Source organism: Hippoglossus stenolepis, chromosome 10 (genome assembly GCF_022539355.2).
Source record: "Hippoglossus stenolepis isolate QCI-W04-F060 chromosome 10, HSTE1.2, whole genome shotgun sequence".
Lineage (NCBI taxonomy): Eukaryota > Metazoa > Chordata > Actinopteri > Pleuronectiformes > Pleuronectidae > Hippoglossus > Hippoglossus stenolepis.
Genome location: NC_061492.1, coordinates 24695476 through 24717903, shown reverse-complemented (window position 1 = coordinate 24717903; position 22428 = coordinate 24695476). Strand labels below are relative to the sequence as shown.

The 22428-nt window shown below is 43.8% G+C and overlaps 21 non-coding genes and 2 pseudogenes across 21 annotated transcripts; all 23 read right to left on the bottom strand.

Moving 5' to 3' along the window:
• Nucleotides 1–5222: 5222 nt before the first annotated feature.
• On the bottom strand, nucleotides 5223–5419 carry LOC124853057. The gene has a single exon (XR_007033457.1). It is a non-coding gene; the product is annotated as a U2 spliceosomal RNA (small nuclear RNA).
• Nucleotides 5420–5598: 179 nt separating this feature from the next.
• Nucleotides 5599–5710, bottom strand: LOC124853280. The gene has a single exon (XR_007033623.1). It is a non-coding gene; the product is annotated as a U5 spliceosomal RNA (small nuclear RNA).
• A 492-nt stretch (nucleotides 5711–6202) lies between these two features.
• LOC124852896 lies at nucleotides 6203–6389 on the bottom strand. Its single transcript, XR_007033313.1, has one exon. It is a non-coding gene; the product is annotated as a U2 spliceosomal RNA (small nuclear RNA).
• Nucleotides 6390–6563: 174 nt separating this feature from the next.
• On the bottom strand, nucleotides 6564–6677 carry LOC124853602. The gene has a single exon (XR_007033942.1). It is a non-coding gene; the product is annotated as a U5 spliceosomal RNA (small nuclear RNA).
• A 501-nt stretch (nucleotides 6678–7178) lies between these two features.
• LOC124853061 lies at nucleotides 7179–7366 on the bottom strand. The gene has a single exon (XR_007033459.1). It is a non-coding gene; the product is annotated as a U2 spliceosomal RNA (small nuclear RNA).
• Nucleotides 7367–7549: 183 nt separating this feature from the next.
• On the bottom strand, nucleotides 7550–7665 carry LOC124853695. Its single transcript, XR_007034034.1, has one exon. It is a non-coding gene; the product is annotated as a U5 spliceosomal RNA (small nuclear RNA).
• A 503-nt stretch (nucleotides 7666–8168) lies between these two features.
• On the bottom strand, nucleotides 8169–8364 carry LOC124853016. The gene has a single exon (XR_007033427.1). It is a non-coding gene; the product is annotated as a U2 spliceosomal RNA (small nuclear RNA).
• A 179-nt stretch (nucleotides 8365–8543) lies between these two features.
• LOC124854004 lies at nucleotides 8544–8652 on the bottom strand. Its single transcript, XR_007034295.1, has one exon. It is a non-coding gene; the product is annotated as a U5 spliceosomal RNA (small nuclear RNA).
• A 503-nt stretch (nucleotides 8653–9155) lies between these two features.
• On the bottom strand, nucleotides 9156–9341 carry LOC124852900. Its single transcript, XR_007033317.1, has one exon. It is a non-coding gene; the product is annotated as a U2 spliceosomal RNA (small nuclear RNA).
• Nucleotides 9342–9516: 175 nt separating this feature from the next.
• LOC124854005 lies at nucleotides 9517–9627 on the bottom strand. The gene has a single exon (XR_007034296.1). It is a non-coding gene; the product is annotated as a U5 spliceosomal RNA (small nuclear RNA).
• A 496-nt stretch (nucleotides 9628–10123) lies between these two features.
• Nucleotides 10124–10313, bottom strand: LOC124852910. Its single transcript, XR_007033327.1, has one exon. It is a non-coding gene; the product is annotated as a U2 spliceosomal RNA (small nuclear RNA).
• Nucleotides 10314–11104: 791 nt separating this feature from the next.
• LOC124852739 lies at nucleotides 11105–11294 on the bottom strand. The gene has a single exon (XR_007033162.1). It is a non-coding gene; the product is annotated as a U2 spliceosomal RNA (small nuclear RNA).
• A 183-nt stretch (nucleotides 11295–11477) lies between these two features.
• Nucleotides 11478–11586, bottom strand: LOC124853997. Its single transcript, XR_007034292.1, has one exon. It is a non-coding gene; the product is annotated as a U5 spliceosomal RNA (small nuclear RNA).
• A 495-nt stretch (nucleotides 11587–12081) lies between these two features.
• LOC124853118 lies at nucleotides 12082–12261 on the bottom strand (annotated as a pseudogene).
• A 5187-nt stretch (nucleotides 12262–17448) lies between these two features.
• On the bottom strand, nucleotides 17449–17556 carry LOC118117120 (annotated as a pseudogene).
• Nucleotides 17557–18071: 515 nt separating this feature from the next.
• On the bottom strand, nucleotides 18072–18263 carry LOC118117101. The gene has a single exon (XR_004697737.2). It is a non-coding gene; the product is annotated as a U2 spliceosomal RNA (small nuclear RNA).
• Nucleotides 18264–19055: 792 nt separating this feature from the next.
• Nucleotides 19056–19241, bottom strand: LOC118117103. Its single transcript, XR_004697739.2, has one exon. It is a non-coding gene; the product is annotated as a U2 spliceosomal RNA (small nuclear RNA).
• Nucleotides 19242–19416: 175 nt separating this feature from the next.
• On the bottom strand, nucleotides 19417–19531 carry LOC124853922. Its single transcript, XR_007034241.1, has one exon. It is a non-coding gene; the product is annotated as a U5 spliceosomal RNA (small nuclear RNA).
• A 513-nt stretch (nucleotides 19532–20044) lies between these two features.
• Nucleotides 20045–20234, bottom strand: LOC118117104. The gene has a single exon (XR_007033410.1). It is a non-coding gene; the product is annotated as a U2 spliceosomal RNA (small nuclear RNA).
• Nucleotides 20235–20410: 176 nt separating this feature from the next.
• LOC118117118 lies at nucleotides 20411–20519 on the bottom strand. The gene has a single exon (XR_004697748.2). It is a non-coding gene; the product is annotated as a U5 spliceosomal RNA (small nuclear RNA).
• Nucleotides 20520–21011: 492 nt separating this feature from the next.
• LOC118117100 lies at nucleotides 21012–21199 on the bottom strand. The gene has a single exon (XR_004697736.2). It is a non-coding gene; the product is annotated as a U2 spliceosomal RNA (small nuclear RNA).
• Nucleotides 21200–21376: 177 nt separating this feature from the next.
• Nucleotides 21377–21490, bottom strand: LOC124853488. The gene has a single exon (XR_007033829.1). It is a non-coding gene; the product is annotated as a U5 spliceosomal RNA (small nuclear RNA).
• Nucleotides 21491–21975: 485 nt separating this feature from the next.
• Nucleotides 21976–22161, bottom strand: LOC124853065. Its single transcript, XR_007033463.1, has one exon. It is a non-coding gene; the product is annotated as a U2 spliceosomal RNA (small nuclear RNA).
• Between the last annotated feature and the right edge of the window lie 267 nt (nucleotides 22162–22428).

The following is a 22428-nucleotide window of genomic DNA, read 5'->3' as shown; positions in this document are numbered from 1 at the left end:
TTTGAGAAACCCAAATCTTTGGCCCAATTTCTTCCACAAAAGTTTTGCAAAGGACATTCGAATAATGCATGTTCCACAGTTTCTACTCCATTGCATCCATCCCTTGGGCATATCTTATTTAATGTTAGATTGTGCTTAAATAGCGTATTCCTCACAGCTAATTTCCTATGAAGCACTAACCAATTAAAATCTCTTAATCTGTTTTCTAGGCTCTTGCATTGGGTTCCTCTCCACACGTCACTAGGAACATGCAAACCATCTTTAGGGTCGAGCTTAGCAATCAACATTGTATACAGCTTTTTGTGATTGACTACTGAATCTCTATTCCAACACTCCTTGTATTTCTTTGCCCACCTTATAATTTTTTTATAATGATCGGGCATGACCTCTGCTTTGGGAAATCTATTGTCCCATTTCACCACTAGCGGTCTCAGAGGGATGGCAAGCCAGAATTTGATCAATGGTTGGCATTTGTGTTCAGGTGGGTATAACATTATTTTACATATATTTGAAAAAAATAAAACTTTGAACTTCAAACCTAAATTGGGCATGTCCCTACCACCTCTTTCGACCGGCTGATACATTGTCGCTCTTTTAATGTATTCATACCCTCCCCATATAAAATGAAACAGAGCTTTTTGCAATTTTAAACAAACTAAAGCAGGCATGGGGAAAACGTAAGCCACATGAAGTAATGTCGGCAATAAATCAGATTTAATAACCAAAACCTTACCACTAATGGACAGCCTTCTTAATTTCCACATATTAATTTTTTTCAGCACTTTTCCCAACTTTGTCTCCCAATTAGTTTCTCCATCGTTGTCATTTCCAAAGGATATGCCCAGTAAGGTCATTGGCCCTGCACACAGAGAGAGCCCTAACGGGTTATCAACTCTGTCCTTCCACTTTCCCAAGTATTTAATCTGGGATTTTCCTGTATTGATTTTAGAACCAGAAGCACCTGAGAACATGTCGATGACCTGCATAGCTTCCCGCAGACAGAAATCATCTTTTAAGTACAGTACAGTGTCATCTGCATACTGGGATATGGTCAAGGATTCACCACCAGGCAGCTGTATACCCTTGATATTAACATTTTTCCTGATTGCATATGCTAGAATTTCAATAAATAGCACATACAAGGGGGCTGATGCTGGACAGCCCTGTCTGACCCCTCTGGTTTGCTTAAAGAACTCACCAAGGTTGCCGTTAACATTAACTCTGCTTCCAACTTCTGTGTATAAGATCCTCAACCAACTCCTGAATCTAACACCGAAGCCAAATTTTTCTAATGTCCTAAACAGAAAACCGTGGTCAACTCTGTCAAAAGCTTTTTCCTGGTCAAGACTGAGGACAATTAGTGGTATATTTCTGTCCTGAGAATAAGATAATATATCTCTATGCATTTGTAAATTCCAGTTCAATTGCCTGCCAGGTACTGCACATGTCTGATCTGAGCCGATGACAAAATGTAGAACAGACACCAAACGGTTTGTCAAAACCTTACTAAAAATCTTATAATCTGTACACAGCATTGTTAGAGGCCTGTAGTTTGATATTTTGTTGACTTCTCCTTTTTTAAACAGCAGGGATATCACCCCTTTTCTCATGGATTCCCCCATAATCCCAGATGTACATATGTAAGTGAACAACTCTAACAGCTGTGGCCCAATGTCTTCCCAAAATATTATATATAACTCTTTTGTGATCCCATCTATTCCTGGCACCTTGCCATTTTTCAAAGACGTGGTTGCCCTCAGGATTTCTTCTAATGTAAAATCTTTATCTAACTCTGTTCTCAGATCTTCAGGAATGAATCTGTCTATATTATCTAACAATGTTGTGCCTTTCTTGTAGTCAACCTTTTCTGCAATAAAAAACTTGGAAAAATGACGAGAGATAACTTCAGCAAGACCATCAGGATCGTTAATCTCCTCACCTGTATCATTTAAAATGGAAACTATCCTCCTCCTCTTCGCCTGTGCTTTGGACTGTCTAAAGAAGTAGGGGGAACACTTTTCGTCACTCTCCCACTTCTCTCTAAGACACCGGAATTTATAGGCCTCTGCTCTGTTGTGAAAAAATAATCTCTGTTTATTTTTGCATTTGTTTCAGCAAGTCCTCATCGATTTGTCCACCTGCATTTCTTTGTTCCATTAATTTATTTATTGATTTTTGCAATTGGTAGTATAATTTAAATTCGTCTTTCCTTGATTCTTTTGAATAATTCTGTATGTAGTATGTAATACGCAGCTTTGTGCTTTCCCACCATTCACAGACATTATCATAAAATACCTTCATATGAATGCACTCTTTAAGAAAACACTTAAAAGATAACCTAAACTGCTGGACCTCTAGAATATTGTTGTTTAATTTCCAGTACCCTTTACCACTTTTGATCATCTTCGAGGTTAGTTTTACTGAGAGCATGTTGTGATCAGTGTAAAAAACCGGTGATACTTTAGCCCCCGTCACCTGAAATTCTACCGGACAAAATATGTAATCTATCCTACTCTTCGCCCCTCTACTATTTGACCATGTGATGCCAAGATCGTCTGGGTTAGCTTTTTTATATGAGTCCACCAAATTATACTTTGTTACAATATTTATTAAACCGGCCTCTGCCTTGCTGCCCTCACTTTGGGAATTGAAGTCTCCTCCAATTACCACATGGCGGTTTGTCATGAAAACAGTGTCCAGACTAAGAAAAAGCTCCCTTCTCTCCTTTGGAGAAGCGTGGGCATATATGTTAAGTACTCTTAACCCCATACCCTTCCAGTCAATGTCTGTAACCAAAACCCTTCCCTGTACCACTGAAAAACTGCCAACAAATTGGACTTCATTATTCCCAGATAGTGTTCCCACCCCAGATGAATGGACACCCCCAATACTCCACCTAGAATCCCCTTTGGTCCACTCTTTTGAGAACAGATTCACGTCTTCTTCATTCTTCAAGTGGACCTCTTGCAAAAGGCATAAAGAAAAGCTAATTGAACATAAATGAGAAAAAAACACTTCCCTTTTGGCCGTGTTCCTCAAACCTCTAACATTTAAGGAAATAATATGTAATGAGGACATTCTGATGAATGGGGAATGGGACTAGAAAACAAACAGACCACAAAAGAAGAACAACTGTGTTTACCCTCATTATTTCTATAGCCAGACAAATTTAAAAGCCTTCCTTATGTGTCTCTTCCTCGGGCACCGAGTGCCCTGAGTTGGGAGGGTTACCCTCTGAAGACAATGAGCATTGCTCAGAAACAAACCCTTTATTAGAGATGGTTGTGCTCGGAGTTGGGGACTCTACCAGGCCACACCCGGACGGGAGCATGCTACTGTCAGAGTCTGTCATTTCAGTCTGCACTGAAATTTGTCCATGTTCTCCACCCTCCAGTCCATCTACCTTGGTTACAATTTCCACATCCTGGTCATTGTTCACTTGCAGCCCCTCCATCTCCCTTTCCTCCAGTGACTCCTCTAAAACCTCGGAAAGAACACTGAACCTGCTGTCCATTTCCAGGGGGGGGCGTTTGTCTCGATCCTCCTTTTTTTCCCCTTGCCTCCCCTGCTTTCCACTGTGGTCCACTCAGTAACAGAAGGGCTCTCCTCTGAAGTTGCAGTCTCCTTCCCCAGCTTCTCCTCTGGGGATGGTGTTTGTTCAGGTGGAATGGCCACACCTGCCTCAGTCTCATTATTACCAAACAGTTTATCAATTACATCGTTTATTGCTCTCAGGGAGGAGGCATCAGGATCGTCGCACATCGGTCGCCTTACAATGCTTGCATAAGAGGAGCGAACCTCAGGGCAGTGCTTAAATAAATGTCCTTCTGAGCCACAAAGATTGCATTTTTTGGGGCGGTCACAAGTCCCCATTGTGTGTCCTAGACCCTTGCAATTTCTGCACCTCACCTGCGTGCAGAATTCTGCCGTGTGTCGAAAGTCAGTGCATTTTCTGCAGTAAAGTGGCTGGCCTGGGTAGTACAGGTATCCTCTATTTGTGCCAATGGTGAATGAGGCAGGGGGGTGGTGGAAGCCATCGTGCCCATCTGGGTTATCCTTCAGTCGCACACGAAATTGTCTTTTTCCAGTCCAAACGTCAAGAGAGTCCCTGATTTCCCTCATGCCCGAAATCACTGTCACATGCTTGGAAAGGAAGTATCTGGTTGCTTCTCCAGTTACCCAGGGATTATAAATCTGGATTGTGATAACTCGCTCACCAGTTCGGCAAAGGCTTTGCACCTGGTACTCGTTCGGTGGTCCATCCGCCAAACGATAAGCCAGCCTTTTCATTTCCTCCATCTTGGTGAGATTGTAGAAAGTAACATCAAAAAAACGGTCCGTGGCATTCCTCTGCAGGCAGAGGAGGTCATCTTTCTTGATGGACAAAGCTCCAAAAAGAATATTAAGACCGAATTCTCTCCTCTCCAAAAAACCTTCAGAAACCTTCCATTTGAACCTCAAAGTATTTTTCAGCACGGGTAGTACCTGCTGTGAAATTGTTGCTGATGTCATTTTGGCAAATCCACGTCCGCAATCTCTTCTCACTTGGCTAGATCTTAGCCAAAAGGCCGAGAAGCGATAAGCTCTAAGTGTTGGATGTCCACGCCAAGCTCTTGGCACAAATCTCACTTGTTGTGGTACCCCGTTCGTAGCTGTGCATAACAATGGCTGCTGCTTATCACCTCCGCCCAAGCTCTCCTTTGTGGCGCTTGATTTATGACCTAGACAGTAAAAGGCGAAAGACGCAGCGCATAGAGAATGAGACGCATGCCTTGTTGAGGAGTGCAGAGGAGGTGCCTCAACAACACCTCACGGTAGCTTGCTTCATACATGATTTTGTGTAAGCAATATTTCAACCCCCAACTGCCAACCCAAATTATACCACACTTTTATTATCACCTGTTTCTGACTAATGTGATTATTTAAAAACCCACTGTGTAATTACATCCAATTTGCTGACACATTTCCAAAATGCTGACTTGGTTTCACGTTCCCAGAAGGTCTGAGGAAAGTGTTTCCATTCTGACACAAACGCTTCTAACTCAATTTGGAATCCAGTTCAAGCTCAGACTGCATGGTCAGCCAGGCCACAAAGCAGAGCCATCAGAGCGGTTTCACACTTGTGTGTGCTAAAATGCTACCTCACTTTCATTGAGCCAGTGTAGAATTCACTTTTGATACGCGACAATTGTTTGAGTGTTTGGTTTTCTACAAGGTAATAGAATAGAGGCACCGTTCCCAGCGGCACTGCAATGTTAGGTCGTGAGCAAGTGGTGGGGAGAGAAAGGAGGCGCCCAAATTTCTGCCTCATGCCAAAATCTGCTTAATACAGAACATCCCTATATAGAGGACATATCAGACATTAAACTGATAAGAACAGATACTACACTTGATCTTAGCCAAAAGGCTTAGAAGCGTATAAGCCCCAAGTGTTGGATGTCCACGCCCAAGCCTTGGCACAATCTCACTTGCTGTGGTACCCCCGTCTCGTAGGTGTGCATAACAATGGCTGCCATATCACTCTGCCCATTTCTCCTTTTGTGGCGCTGGATTTCTGACTCCAGACAGCTTTGACTTTTCATTACTCTTGCTGTTGCCCAGCCATACAGCAAAGCCTGCCAAAATATATTCAACTCATGTTTGTTCCTCTCCACGGAAGTCTTTAGTAAAAGGCGAAAGACTTGTGCGTTATGAAGAGAAACCAGAGTCAGCATGGCCTCTGTTGGAGAGCAGCAGAGGAGCCTCGGTCACAGTCACCACCTTCACGGTAGGCTCTCTTTTGCTTTCCGCATGTCAGATCCTGTATGCAACATTCCCCAACCCGCCCCCATCTGCCAACCAAAATGATACACGCCTTATTACCTCCCTGCCCCATTCACTGTGATTGGCTTTGCCTCGCCCAAGCAATACATCCCTGAACCACTACATTCGCTCCAAATGCTCACTCTTGGTTTCTCACCAAGTTCTAGAAGGTCTTGAGGAAAGCAAGTTTCCATTCTGACAAACGCTTCTAACTCAATTTGGAATCCAGTTCAAGCTCATTGTGACCTCGGGCATGGTCACGCTACAAAGCAGTGAGCCATCAGAGTGGTTTCACACACTTGTGTGTGTGCGCCGTTACCTCACTTTCATTGAGCCAGTGTAGAATCTTACTTGATAATGCTGATAATTGTTTGAGTGTTTGGTTTTCTACAAGGTAAGAACAGAGTGCACCATTCCCAGCGGCACTGCAATGTTAGGTCGATGCGTGAGAGAAAGGAGCAAGCCCAAATTTCTGCCTCATGCCAAAATCTGCTTAATATGTAGTCCTCATATAGAGGACATATCAGATATTAAACTGATAAGAACAGATACTACACTTGATCTTTAGCCAAAGGCCGAGAAGTTTATAAGCCCCAAGTGTTGATGTCCACGCCAAGCTCTTGGCACAAATCTCACTTATAGGTACCCCGCTCGTAGGTGTACAATAATGGCTGCTGCTTATCACCTCCGCCCAAGCTCTCTTATGTGGCGCTTGATTTCGACCTAGACAGCTCTTTGACTTTTCACAATTTCATAAGGCTCAGCCATACAGCAAAGCCTGCCAAAAATATATTCAATCTCCAAGTGTTTGTTCCTTCACGGAAGTCTTTAGTAAAAGGCGAAAGACTTGTGCGTTATGAAGAGAAACCAGAGTCAGCATGGCCTCTGTTGAGAGCAGCAGAGTGAGCCTCTTCTCGGTCACAGTCACCACCTTCACGGTAGGCCTCTTGCTTTCCCGCATGTCAGATCCCAGTATGCAACATTCCCAACCCGCCCCCCATCTGCCAACCAAAATGATACACGTCTGCCACCTCCTGCCCTGACTACTGTGATTGGCTTTTAAGCCTGCCTACAATACATCCCTGAACCACTTACATTCGCTCTCCAAAATGCTGACTTGGTTTCTCACTAAGTCTCCCAGAAGGTCTTGAGTGAAAGCAAGTTTCCATTCTGACAACGCTTCTAACTCAATTTGAATCCAGTTCAAGCTCATTGTGACCTCGTGCATGGTCACGCCACAAAGCAGTGAGCCATCAGAGCGTTTCACACTTGTGTGTGTGTGCTATGCCGTTACCTCACTTTCATTGAGCCAGTGTAGAATCTTACTTTGATACGCGATACAATTGTTTGAGTGTTTGGTTATTTACAAGGTAAGAACAGAGTGCACCGCTCCCAGCGGCACTGCAATGCTAGTCATGCGTGGAGAGAAAGGAGCAAGCTCCAAATTTCTGCCCCTCATGCCAAAAATTGCTTAATATGTAGTCCTCATATAGGAGGACATATCAGATAATAAACTGATAAGAACAGATACTACACTTTTGGATCTTTAGCCAAAAAAAGCAATGGCAGTTTAGTTCTTACAGTTGGATGTCCACGCCAAGCCTTGGCACAAATCTCACTTGTTGTGGTACTCCTCGTCGTAGGTGTGCATAACAATGGCTGCTGCTTATCACCTCCGCCCAAGCTCTCCTATGTGGCGCTTGATTTCTGACTCCATGTGCCTTTTTGACTTTCACAATTTCATAAGGCTCAGCCATACAGCAAAGCTCAAAAATATATTCAACTCATGTTTGTTCCTCTCCACGGAAGTCTTTAGTAAAAAGGCGGTAAAGACTTGTATGTTATGAAGAGAAACCAGAGTCAGCATGGCCTCTCTGTTGGAGAGCAGCAGAGAGGAGCCTCTCGTCACAGTCACCAAATTTCACGGTAGGCCTCTCTTGCTTTCCGCATGTCAGATCCCAGGTATGCAACATTCCTAACCCGCTTCCCATCTACAACCAAAATTATACACGTCTCTATTACCTCCTGCCCTGACTACTGTGATTGGCTTTTAAGCCTGCCTAAGCACACATCCTAAACCACTTACATTCGCTCCAAAATGCTGACTCTGGTTTCTCACCAAGTTCTCAGAAGGTCTTGAGGAAAGCAAGTTTCCATTCTGACAAACGCTTCTAACTCAATTTAATCCAGTTCAAGCTCATTGCAGACCTCGTGCATGGTCACGCCACAAAGCAGTGAGCCATCAGAGCGGTTTCACACACTTGTGTAAAAGCATGCCGCTACTCTCACTTTCATTGAGCCAGTGTAGAATTCACTTTTGATACGCGCATAAATTGTTTGAGTGTTTGGTTTTCTACAAGGTAAGAACAGAGTGCACCGCTCTCAGCTTGCACTGCAATGCTAGGTTGATGCGTGAGAGAAAGGAGCAAGCTCCAAATTTCTGCCCCTCATGCCAAAAATCTGTTTTTAATATGTAGTCCTCAGATAGAGGGACATATCAGGATATTAAACTGATAAGAACAGATACTACACTTGGATTCAGCCAAAAGGCCTAGAAGGAGCAAGCCCCAAGTGTTGGATGTCCACGCCAAGCTCTTGGCACAATCTCACTTGTTGTGGTACCCGTCAGAGGTGTGCATAATAATGGCTGCTGCTTATCACCTCCGCTCCAAGCTCTCCTTTGTGGCGCTTGATTTCGGACTCAGACAGCCTTTGACTTTCACAATTTCATAAGGTTCAGCCAGCGTTAAAAGCCTGCCAAAAATATATTCAACTCATGTTTGTTCTTCCACGGAAGTTCTTAGTAAAAGGCGTAAAAGACTTGTGCGTTATGAAGAGAAACCAGAGTCAGCATGGCTCCTCTGTTGAGAGCAGTGCAAGAGGAGCCTTCTCGGTCACAGTCACCACCTTCACGGCCTCTCTTTGCTTCTCTCCGTATGTCAGATCCCAGCATGCAACATTCCCAACTCCGCCCATCTGCCAACCAAATTATACACGTCTTTATTACCTCCTGCCTCTAATTTACTGTGATTACTTTAAGCCTGCCCAAGCAATACATCCCTGAACCACTTACATTCGCCTCCAAAATGCTGACTCTGGTTTCTCATCAAGCCCCCAGAAGGTCTTGAGTGAAAGCAAGTTTCCATTTTGACAACGCTTCTAACTCACTTGAATCCAGTTCAAGCTCATTGTGACTCCTGCATGGTCACGTCACAAAGCAGTGAGCTATCAGGAGCGGTTTCACACACTTGTGTGTGCCAGGTCATACCTCACTTTCATTGAGCCAGCAGTAGAATTCACTTTTGATACGCGGCTAAACAATGTTTGAGTGTTTGGTTTTCTACAAGGTAAGAACAGAGTGCACTGCTCTGTTGCACTGCAATGCCAGGTCGATGCGTGAGAGAAAGGAGCAAGCTCCAGCCTCTGCCTCATGCCAAAAATCTGCTTAATATGTAGTCCCTCATATAGAGGACATATCAGATATTAAACTGATAAGAACAGATACTACACTTGATCTAGCCAAAAGGCCGAGAAGCGATAAGCCCCAAGTGTTGGATGTCCACGCCAAGCTCTTGGCAAAATAATCTCACTTTGTTGTGGTACCTGCCTCGTAGGTGTGCATAACAATGGCTGCTGCTTCACCTCCGCCCAAGCTCTCCTTTGTGGCGCTGATTTCTGACTCAGACAGCTCTTTTGACTTTTCACAATTTCATAAGGCCTGTTTACAGCAAAGCCTGCCAAAATATATTCAACTCATGTTTGTTCCTCTCCACGGAAGTCTTTAGTAAAAGTAAAGATTTGTAAGAGGAAGAGAAACCAGAGTCAGCATGGCCTCTGTTGGAGACAGCAGAGGAGCCTCTCGGTCACAGTCACCACCTTCACGGTAGGGCCTCTTTGCTTTCCGCATGTCAGATCCCAGTATGCACATTCCCAACCCGCCCCCATCTGCCAACCAAAATTATACACGCGCTTCTATACCTCCGCCCTGACTACTGTGATTGGCTTTAAGCCTGCTCTAAGCACATCCCTGAACCACTTTACATTCGCTCTCCAAAATGCTGACTCTGGTTTCTCACCAAGTCTCTCCAGAAGGTCTTGAGTGAAAGCAAGTTTCATTCTTGACAAACGTTTTAACTCAATTTGGAATCCAGTTCAAGCTTCATTGTGACTCCTGCATGGTCACGCTACTAAGCAGTGAGCCATCAGAGCGGTTTCACACACTTGTGTGTGCTGTGGCCAAGTACTCCTCAGTTTCATTGAGCCAGTGTAGAATTCCCTTTTGATACGCGACAATTGTTTGAGTGCTTGGTTTTCATACAAGAACAGAGGCACTGCTCCCAGCGGCACTGCAATGCTAGGTCGATGTTGGAGAGAAAGGGAGCAAGCTCCAAATTTCTGCTCCTCATGCCAAAAATCTGTTTAATATGTAGTCCTCATATAGAGGACATATCAGATATTAAACTGATAAGAACAGATACTACACTGATCTTACTAAAAGGCCGAGAAGCGATAAGCCCCAAGTGTTGATGTCCACGCCAAGCCTTTGGCAATAAATCTCACTTGTTGTGGTACCTCTGCCTTCAGAGGTGTGCATAACAATGGCTGCTGCTTATCACCTCCGCCAAGCTTTCCTTTGTGGTGCTTGGATTTCTGACCTAGACAGCTCTTTGACTTTTCACAATTTCATAAGGCTCAGCCATACAGCAAAGCTCAAAAATATAAGATGATTCAACTCATGTTTGTTCCTCCACGGAAGTCTTTATAAAAGGCGAAAGACGTGGTGCACAGAGAAGAGAACCAGAGCTGGCATGGCCTCTGTTGGAGAGCAGCAGAGGAGCCTCTCGTCACAGTCACTCTACCTTCAGCCGAGGTTCTCCTTTTTGCTTTCCGCATGTCAGATCCCAGTATGCAACATTCCCAACCCGCCCCCATCTGCCAACCAAAATTATACACGCTTATTACCTCCTGCCCTGACTACTGTGATTGGCTTAAGCCTGCTCAGCAATACATCCCTGAACCACTTACATTCGCCCAAAATGCTGACTCTACTTCTCACCAAGTCTCCCAGAAGGTCTTGAGGAAAGCAAGTTTCATTCTTGACAAACGCTTCTAACTCAATTTGAATCCAAACTAAGCTCATTGTGACCGGCATGGTCATCAGCCACAAAGCAGTGAGCCATCAGAGCGGTTTCACACTGTGTGTGCCAGGCCGCTACTCCTCTCAATTTCATTGAGCCAGTGTAGAATTCACTTTTGATACGCGATAATTGTTTGAGAGTGTTTGGTTTTCTACAAGGTAAGAACAGAGTGCACCGCTCCCAGCGGCACTGCAATGCTAGGTCGATGCGTGAGAGAAAGGAGCAAGCTCCAAATTTCTGCCCTCATGCCAAAATTCAGCTTAATATGGTCCTCCCTATATAGAGGACATATCAGATATTAAACTGATAAGAACAGATACTACACTTGATCTAGCTAAAAGGCCGAGAAGCGATGTTTTTCTCCCAAGTGTTGGATGTCCACGCCAAGCTCTTGGCACAAATCTCACTTGTTGTGGTACCCTGTCTGTAGGTGTGCATAACAATGGCTGCTGCTTCTCACCTCCGCCTCAAGCTCTCCTTTGTGGCGTCAGATTTCTGACCTAGACAGCCTTTGACTTTTCACAATTTCATAAGGTTCAGCCATACAGCAAAGCCTGCCAAAATATATTCTAACGTTTGTTCCTCCACGGAAGTCTTTGTAGTAAAAGGCGAAAGACTTGTGCGTTATGAAGAGAAACCAGAGTCAGCATGGCCCTCTGTTGAGAGCAGCAGAGAGCCTCTGTCACAGTCACCACTTTCACGGTAGGCCTCTCTTTGCTTTCCGCATGTCAGATCCCAGTATGCAACATTCTAACCCGCCCTATCTGCTACAACTAAAATTATACACGCTTTATTACCTCCTGCCCTGACTACTGTGATTGGCTTTAAGCCTGCCTAAGCAATACATCCCTGAACCACTTACATTCGCCTCCAAAAATGCTGACTTGGTTTCTCTACCAAGTCTCCCAGAAGGTTCTGAGTGAAAGCAAGTTTCCATTCTCCTTGATAAACGCTTCTAACTCAATTTGGAATCCAGTTCAAGCTCATTGTGACCCTGCATGGTCACGCTACAAAGCAGTGAGCCATCAGAGCGGTTTCACACACTTGTGTGTGCCAGGTCATACCTCAGTTTCATTGAGCCAGTGCAGAATTCACTTTGATACGCTTACAATTGTTTGAGTGTTTGGTTTTCAAGGTATGAACAGAGTGCACTGCTCCTGCGGCACTGCAATGCTAGGTCGATGCGTGAGAGAAAGGAGCAAGCTCCAAATTTCTGCCCTCATGCCAAAATCTGCTTTTAATATGTAGTCCTCATATAGAGACATATCAGATATTAACCGATAAGAATAGTTTTTTTTTTTTTTTTTTTTTGGAAAAATATAATTTATTACACTCATGAGCAGTACAATACTTTATCGTACAAACATCAACAGCACTCCACAACTTATCAACGCCAGAATTCACCAGGAAAAAAATAAAATAAAAAATAAAAAATAAAAATAAAAATAAGTAAATAAAAAGTAAATGAAATAAACACCAATATAAAGGTAAAGTACAATACGAAAAGGAGAAACCCTTTCATCACTATTCAGTTCTATGTGGATTTACATGGGGCAGTCTACAGACTTTCAAAAATAATTTTCCATCGATCTTTTAATTGAAATGATGCCCCATTTGTTCGCTCTCCAATTTAAGTTTTCTCCGCATTGTGTCTTCAATGCTTTGTTTAGTGTTTTCTTTATTGACTACTTCTGTCCCATTTATTATACTCACATCTACCTCCCATAACTTAGCCTTCACAATTGATGCAAGTTCTAAGGCTTTGCACACCTTTTCTTTCCCCTCTAACTTAAAATCCATGTATAGAACTTTTGCCCAAGTCACATCTTTGAGAAACCCAAATCTTTGGCCCAATTTCTTCCACAAATGTTTTGCAAAGGGACATTCGAATAATGCATGTTCCACAGTTTCTACTCGATTGCATCCATCCCTTGGGCATATCTTATTTAATGTTAGATTGTGCTTAAATAGCGTATTCCTCACAGCTAATTTCCTATGAAGCACTAACCAATTAAAATTTAATTCATTTGTGCTCTTGCATTGGGTTCCTCTCTACACGTCACTAGGAACATGCAAACCATCTTTAGGGTCGAGCTTAGCAATCAACATTGTATAAGGCTTTTGTGATTGATCACTGAATCTCTATTCCAACACTTAGGCTTCTTTGCCCACCTTATAATTTTTATAATGATCGGGCATGACTCTTGCTTGGGAAATCTATTGTCCCATTTCACCACTAGCGGTCTCAGAGTGGATGGCAAGCCAGGAATTTGATCAATGGTTGGCATTTGTGTTCAGGTGGGTATAACATTATTTTACATATTTGAAAAATAAAAACTTTGAACTTCAAACCTAAATTGGGCATGTCCCTACTAATTTTCTGACCGGCTGATACATTGTCGCTTCTTTAATGTATTCATACCTCCTATACATAAAATGAAACAGAGCTTTTGCAATTTTAAACAAACTAAAGCAGGCATGGGGGAAAACGTAAGCCACATGAAGTAATGTCGGCAATAAATCAGATTTAATAACCAAAACCTACCACTAATGGACAGCCTTCTTAATTTCCACATATTCATTTTTTCCAGCACTTTTCCCAACTTTGTCTCCCAATTAGTTTCTCCATCGTTTGGGCTTCCAAAGGATATGCCCCAGTAAGGTCATTGGCCCTGCACACAGAGAGAGCCCTAACGGGTTATCAACTCTGTCCTTCCACTTTCCCAAGTATTTAATCTGGGATTTTCCTGCATTGATTTTAGAACCAGAAGCACCTGAGAACATGTCGATGACCTGCATAGCTTCCCCAGACAGAAATCATCTTTAAGTACAGTACAGTGTCATCTGCATACTGGGATATGGTCAAGGATTCACCACCAGGCAGCTGTATACCCTTGATATTAACATTTTTCCTGATTGCATATGCTAGAATTTCAATAGTCATATTATTACAAGGGGGGCTGATGCTGACAGCCCTGTCTGACCTCTGGTTTGCTTTTAAAGAACTCACTACAAGGTTGCCGTTAACATTAACTCTGCTTCCAACTCTGTGTATAAGATCCTCAACCAACTCCCCTGAATCTAATAATCAAGCCAAATTTTTCTAATGTCCTAAACAGAAAACTGCGGGTCAACTCTGTCAAAGCTTTTCCTGGTCAAGACTGGGAGGACAATTATGGTATATTTCTGTCCTGAGAATAAGATAATATATCTCTATGCATTTGTAAATTCCAGTTCAATTGCCTGCCAGGTACTGCACATGTCTGATCTGAGCCGATGACAAAGGGTAGAACAGACACCACAAACGGTTTGTCAAACCTACTAAAATCTTATAATCTGTACACAGCATTGTTAGAGGCCTGTAGTTTGATATTTTCTGTTGACATCTCCTTTTTAAACAGCAGGATATCACCCCTTTCATATGATTCCCATAATCCCAGATGTACATATGTAAGTGAACAACTCTAACAGCTGGCTCAAAGTCTTCCCAAAATATTATATATAACTCTTTGTGATCCCATCTATTCTGCACCTTTGCCATTTTTTCAAAGACGTATACCCAGATTTCTTCTAATGTAAAATCTTTATCTAACTCTGTTCTCAGATCTCAGGAATGAATCTGTCTATATTATCTAACAATGTTGTGCCTTTCAGTCAACCTTTTCTGCAATAAAAACCTAAAAATGACGAGATAACTTTAGCAAGACCATCAGGATCGTTAATCTCCTCACTGTAATTACTAAAATGAAACTATCCTCCTCCTTCGCCTGTGCTTTGACTGTCTAAAGCAAGTAGGGGGAACACTTTTCATTACTCTCCCACTTCTCTCTCTAAGACACTGGAATTTATAGGCTCTGCTCTGTTGTGAAAATAATCTCTGTTTATTTTGCATTTGTTTCAGCAAGTCCTCATCGATTTGTCCACCTGCATTTCTTGTTCCATTAATTTATTTATTGATTTTGCAAATTGGTAGTATAATTTAAATTCGTTCTTTCTGATTTCCTTTGAATAATTCTGTATGTAGTATGTAATACGCAGCTTTGTGCTTTCCCACCATTCACAGACATTATCATAAAATACTCATATGAATGTGCACTTTAAGAAAACACTTAAAAGATAACCTAAACTGTTGGACTCCTCTAGAATATTGTTGCTTTCTAATTTCCAGTACTCCTTACCACTTTTGATCATCTTCGAGGTTAGTTTTACTGAGAGCATGTTGTATCAGTGTAAAAACCGTGATACTTAGCCCCTGGCCACCTGAAATTCTACCGACAAAATATGTAATCTATCCGACTTTCATTTCTACTATTTGACCATGATGCCAAGATCGTCTGGGTTAGCTTTTATATGAGTCCAACAATTATACTTTGTTACAATATTTATTAAACTGCCTTGCCTTTGTTGCCTCACTTTGGGACCAAAGCTCCTCCAATTACCATGGCGGTTTGTCATAAAACAGAGTGGCTCAGACTAAGAAAAAGCTCCTTCTCTCCTTTGAGAAGTGCTGGGCATATATATAGTTAAGTACTCTTACGCATACCCTTCCAGTCATCAGTCTGTAACCAAAACCTCCTGTACTACATTGAAAACTGCCAACAAATTGACTTCATTATTCCTAGATAGTGTTCTAAATTTGTGATGAATGGACACCCCAATACTCCACCTAGAATCCTTTGGTCCACTCTTTGAGAACAGATTCACGTCTTCATTCTTCAAGTGACCTCTTGCAAAAGGCATAAAGAAAAGCTAATTGAACATACAAATGAGAAAAGACCACTTCCCCTTTTGGCCGTGTTCCTCAAACCTCTAACATTTAAGGAAATAATATGTAATGAGTGACATTCCGATGAATGTGGAATGGGACTAGAAAAACAAACAGACCACAAAAAGAAGAACAACTGTGTTTACCCTCATTATTTCTATAGCCAGACAAATTTAAAGCCTTCCTTATGTGTTCTCTTCCTCGGCACCGAAAGTGCCCTGAGTTGGGAGGGTGGTTACCCTCTTGAAGACAATGAGCATTGCTCAGAAACAAACCCTTTATTAGAGATGGTTGTGCTCGGAGTTGGGGACTCTTACCAGGCCACACCCGGACGGGGTATGCTACTGCTTCAGCTCCGTCTTTTCAGTCTGCACTGAAATTTGTCCATGTTCTCCACCTCCAGTCCATCTACCTTGGTTGCAATTTCCACATCCTGGTCATTGTTCACTTGCAGCCCCTCCATCCCCTTCCTCCTGTGATTCTCCTAAAAACCTCGGGAAAGAACACTGAACCTGCTGTCCATTTCAGGGGGGCGTTTGTCCGATCCTCCTTTTTTCCCCTGCCTCCCCAAGCTTCCACCGTGGTCCACTCAGTAACAGAAGGGCTCTCCCTCTCAGGGTTGCAGTCTCCCTTCCCCAGCTTCTCCCTCTGGGGATGGTGTTTGTTCAGGTGGAATGACCACACCTGCCCCAGTCTCATTATTACCAAACAGTTTATCAATTACATCGCTTATTGCTCAGGAGGAGGCATCAGATCGCCGCACATCGGCCGCCTTACAATGCTTGTATAAGAGGAGCGAACCTCAGGGCAGTGCTTAAATAAATGTCCTTCCGAGCCACAAAGATTGCATTTTTGAAGTGTCACAAGTCCTTACATTGTGTGTCCTAGACCCTTGCAATTTCTGCACTACCTGCGTGCAGAATTCCTGCCGCAGGTGTCCAAAGTCAGTGCATTTTCTCTGCAGTAAAGTGGCTGGCCTGGGTAGTACAGGTATCTCTATTTGTGCCAATGGTGAATGAGGCAGGGGGTGGTGGCCATCGTGCCCATCTGTTCTCCCTTCAGTCGCACACGAAAATTGTTCTTTTCCAGTCCACACCGCCAAGAGAGCCTCGATTTCCCTCATGCCCGAAATCACTGTCACATTGGGGCAAGGAAGTATCTGGTTGCTTCTCCAGTTACCCAGGGATTATAAATCTGGATTGTGATGACTCGCCACCTGTTCGCAAAGGCTTTGCACCTGGTAATGCCATTCAGTGGTCCATCCGCTAAACGACAAATAGCCTTTCGCTTCCATCTTGGTGAGATTGTAGAACGAACATCAAAAACAGTCTGCGGCATTCCTCTGCAGGCAGAGGAGGTCATCTTTTGAGGGACAAAGCTCCAAAAAGAATATTAAGAGCAAATTCCCTTCTCTCCAAAAACCTTTCAGAAACCTTCCATTTGAACTCAAAGTATTTTTCAGCATCGGTAGTACTCTGCTGTGAAATTGTTGCTGACATCATTTTGGCAACCACGTCCGCACCCTTCTCACTTGGCTAGATTCCAGCCAAAAGGCCAAAGAAGCGAGCAAGCCCCAAGTGTTGGATGTCCACGCCTAAGCTCTTGGCACAAATCTCACTTGTTGTGGTACCCCGCTTGTAGGTGTGCATAATGGCTGCTGCTTATCACCTCCGCCCCAAGCTCTTGTGGCGCTTGATTTCTGACTCCAGACAGCTCTTTGACTTTTCACACTCCCATAAGGCTCAGCCATCAGCAAAGCCTGCCAAAAATATATTCAACTCATGTTTGTTCCTCTCCACGAAGTCTTTAGTAAAAGGCTAAAGACGTGCGTATGAAGAGAAACCAGGAGTCAGCATGCCCCTCTGTTGGAGAGCAGCAGAGGAGCCTCTCGGTCACAGTCACCACCTTCACGGTAGGCCTCTCTTTGCTTTCCGCATGTCAGATCCCAGTATGTAACATTCCCAACCCGCCCCCATCTGCCAACCAAAATTATACACGCCTTTATTACCTCCTGCCCTGACTACTGTGATTGGCTTTTAAGCCTGCCTAAGCAATACATCCCTGAACCACTTACATTCGCCTCCAAAATGCTGACTCTGGTTTCTCATCAAGTCTCCCAGAAGGTCTTGAGTGAAAGCAAGTTTCCATTCTTGACAAACGCTTCTAACTCAATTTGGAATCCAGTTCAAGCTTCCACAAATAGACCTCTGCATGGTCACGCTACAAAGCAGTGAGCCATCAGAGCGGTTTCACACACTCTGTGTGTACAGTCGTTACTTCTCACTCTCATTGAGCTAAAGTAGAATTCACTTTTTTGATACGCATGGCTAATTGTTTGAGGCTTCGGTTTTCTAAGCAAGGTAAGAACAGAGTGCACTGCTCCCAGCGCACTGCAATGCTAGGTCGATGCGTTGGAGAGAAAGGAGCAAAGCCCAAATTTCTGCCCTCATGCCAAAAATCTGCTTACATGTAGTCCTCATATAGAGGACATATCAGAATTACAAACTGATAAGAACAGATACTTCACACTTGATCTTAGCCAAAGGCTGAGAAGCGATAAAGCCCCAAGTGTTGGATGTCCACGCTAAGCTCTTGGCACAAATCTCACTTGTTGTGGTGCCCCGTCTGGTGCATAACAATGGCTGCTGCTTATCACCTCCGCCAAAGCTCTCCTTTTGTGGCGCTTGATTTCTGACCTAGCTTTCAGCTTCTTGACTTTTCACAATTTGCTAAGGCTCAGCCATGCAGCAAAGCCTGCCAAAATATATTCAACTCATGTTTGTTCTCTCCACGTGAAGTCTTTAAAGGCAAAGACTTAAAAAAGGGCATGAAGAGAAACCAGAGTCAGCATGGCCCTCTATTGGAGAGCAGCAGAGGAGCCTCTGTCACAGTCACCACCTTCACGGTGTAGGCTCTCTTTCCTTTCCGCATGTCAGATCCCAGTATGCAACATTCCCAAACCTGCCCCCATCTGCCAACCAAATGATACACGTCTTTATTACCTCCTGCCCTGACACGTGTGATTGGCTTTAAGCCTGCTCTACAATACATCCTCGAACCACTTCAAGCATTCGTCTGAAAATGCCTTACTCGGTTTCTCACCAAGTCTCCCAAAGGTCTTGAGTGAAAGCAAGTTTCCAGCCTTGACAAACGCTCTAACTCAATTTGGAATCCAGGTTCCTCAAGCTCATTGTGACCTCCTGCATGGTCAGCGCCACAAAGCAGTGAGCTATCAGGGAGGTGGTTTCACACTCAGTGTAAGGTCATACCTCACTTTCATTGAGCTAGTGTAGAATTCTACTTTGATACGCGACAATTGTTTGAGTGTTTGGTTTTCTACAAGGTAAAGAACAGAGTGCACTGCTCCCAGCGGCACTGCAATGCTAGGTCGACATAGAGAGAAAGGGACAAAAGCTCCAAAATTTCGGCCCTCATGCCAAAATCTGCTTAATATGTAGTCCTCATATAGAGGACATCAGATATTAAACTGATAAGAACAGATACTACACTTGATCTTAGCAAAATGGTGAAGCCATAGTCCTGGCAAGTTGATGTCCACGCTGCTTCCTTGGCACAAATCTCACTTGCTGTGGTACCCCGTCAGAGGTGTGCATAACAATGGCTGCTGCTTATCACCTCCGCCCAAGCTCTCCCATGTGGCGCTTGATTTGACTCAGACAGCTCTTTGACTTTTCACAATTTCATAAGGCTCAGCCATACAGCAAAGCCTGCCAAAAATATATTCAACTCATGTTTGTTCCTTCCACGGAAGTCTCTAGTAAAAGGCGAAAGACTTTGTGCGCGTTAAGAAGAGAAACCAGAGTCAGCATGGCCCTCTGTTGAGAGCAGCAGAGGAGCTTCCTCTCGGGTCACAGTCACCACCTTCACGGTAGGCTCTCTTTGTTTCCGCATGTCAGATCCCAGTATGCAACATTCTAACCCGCCCCCATCTGCCAACCAAAATTATACACGTCTTTATTACCTCCTGCCCTGACTACTGTGATTGGCTTTTTTTAAGCCTGCCTAAGCAATACATCCCTGAACCACTTACATTCCTCTGCTTCCAAAATGCTGACTCTGGTTTCTCACCAAGTCTCCCCAGAAGGTTCTGAGTGAAAGCAAGTTTCCATTCTTGACAAACGCTTCTAACTCCAATTTGGAATCCAGTTCAAGCTCATTGTGACTCCCCGTGCATGGTCACGCTACAAAGCAGTGAGCTATCAGAGCGTGTTTCACACACTTGTGTGTGCCAGGCCGTTACCTCAGTTTCATTGAGCCAGTGTAGAATTCACTTTGATACGCGACAATTGTTTGAGCGCTTGGTTTCTACAAGGTAAGAACAGAGTGCACTGCTCCCAGCGGCACTGCAATGCCAGGTCGATGCGTGGAGAAAGGGAGCAAGCTCCAAATTTCTGCCCCTCATGCCAAAATCTGCTTAATATGTAGTCCTCATAGAGGACATGGTCAGATATTAAACTGATAAGAACAGATACTACACTTGATCTTAGCCAAAAGGTTTTATAGGCGATAAGTCCAAGTGTTGATGTCCACGCCAAGCTCTGGCACAAATCTCACTTTGTTGTGGTGCAATTCTGTCGTAGGTGTGCATAACAATGGCTGCTGCTTATCACCTCGCCCAAGCTCTCCTTTGTGGCGCTGATTTCTGACCTAGACAGCCTTTGACTTTTCACAATTTCATAAGGCTCAGCCATACAGCAAAGCCTGCCAAAAATATATTCAACTCATGTTTGTTCCTCCACGAAGTCTTTAGTAAAAGGCGAAAGACTTGAAAGGCAGAAGAGAAACCAGAGTCAGCATGGCCCTCTGTTGGAGAGCAGCAGAGGAGCCTGTCACAGTCACCACCTTCAATGCGTAGGCTCCTCTTTGCTTTCTCCGCATGTCAGATCCCAGTATGCAACATTCCCAACTCCGCCCCCATCTGCCAACCAAAATTATACACGTTTATTACCTCCTGCCTCCTGACTATCAGATTACTTAAGCCTGCCTAAGCAATACATCCTGAACCACTTACATTCGCTCCAAAATGCTGACTCTGGTTTCATCAAGTCTCCCAGAAGGTCTTGAGGAAAGTGTTTCCATTTCTCCTTGGACAAACGCCTAACTCAATTTGAATCCAGTTCAAGCTCATTGTGACCCCGCATGGTCACGCTACAAAGCAGTGAGCCATCAGAGCGGTTTCACACACTTGTGTGTGCCAGGCCGTTACCTCACTTTCATTGAGCCAGGTGTAGAATTCACTTTGATACGCTACAATTGTTTGAGTGTTTGGTTTTCACAAGGTAAGAACAGAGTGCACTGCTCCCAGCGGCACTGCAATGCTAGGTCGATGCGTGGAGAGAAAGGAGCAAGCTCCAAATTTCTGCCCTCATGCCAAAAATCTGCTTAATATGTAGTCCTCATAGAGGACATATCAGATATTAAACTGATAAGAATGATACTACACTTGATCTTAGCCAAAAGGCCGAGAAGCCGATAAGCCCCAAGTGTTGGATGTCCACGCTAAGCCTTTTGGAAATAAATCTCACTTGTTGTGGTACCCTTGCCTGTAGGTGTGCATAACAATGGCTGCTGCTTATCACTCCGCCCAAGCTCTCCTTTGTGGCGCTGATTTCGACCTAGACAGCTCTTTGACTTTCACACCCCCATAAGGCCTTAGCCATACAGCAAAGCCTGCCAAAATATATTCAACTCATGTTTGTTCTCTCCACGGAAGTCTTTAGTAAAAGGCGAAAGACTTGTGCGTTATGAAGAGAAACCAGAGTCAGCATGGCCCTCTGTTGAGAGCAGAGGAGCTCTCGGTCACAGTCACCACCTCACGGTAGGCTCCCTTTCCTCTCCGCATGTCAGATCCCAGTATGCAACATTCTAAACCCGCCCATCTGCCAACTAAAATGATACACGCCTTTTATTACCTCTGCCCTGACTACTGTGATTGGCTTTAAGCCTGCCTAAGCAATACATCCTGAACCACTTACATTCGCTCCAAATGCTCACTCTGGTTTCTACCAAGTCTCCCCAAAAGGTCTTGAGGAAAAGCAAGTTTCCATTCTTGACAAACGCTTCTAACTCAATTTGAATCCAGTTCAAGCTCATTGTGACCCCGCAGGTCACGCCACAAAGCAGTGAGCTATCAGAGTGGTTTCACACACTTGTGTGTGCGTCACATTCTCACTTTCATTGAGCCAGTGTAGAATTCACTTTTGGATATTTGCTATAATTGTTTGAGGTTTGGTTTTCTCACAAGGTAAGAACAGAGGCACTGCTCCAGCGCACTGCAATGCTAGTCGATGCGTGGAGAGAAAGGAGCAAGCTCCAAATTTCTGCCCTCATGCCAAAAAAATCTGTTAACATGTAGTCCTCATATAGAGGACATATCAGCATATTAAACTGATAAGAACAGATATCACTACACTTGATCTTTAAAGCAAAAGGCTTCTATAGCTGCATAAGCCCTAAGTGTTGGATGTCCACTTGCTCTGGCACAAATTCACTTGTTGGGGGTACCTGCTCAGAGGTGTGTATAAATAATGGCTGCTGCTTATCACTCCGCCTGCTCTCCTATGTGCTTTGATTTCTGACCTAGACAGCTCTTTTGACTTTCACACTTCATAAGGCCTCAGCCATACAGCAAGCCTCGCTAAAAATATATTCAACTCATGTTTGTTCCTCTCCACGGAAGTTCCTTAGTAAAAGGCGAAAGAT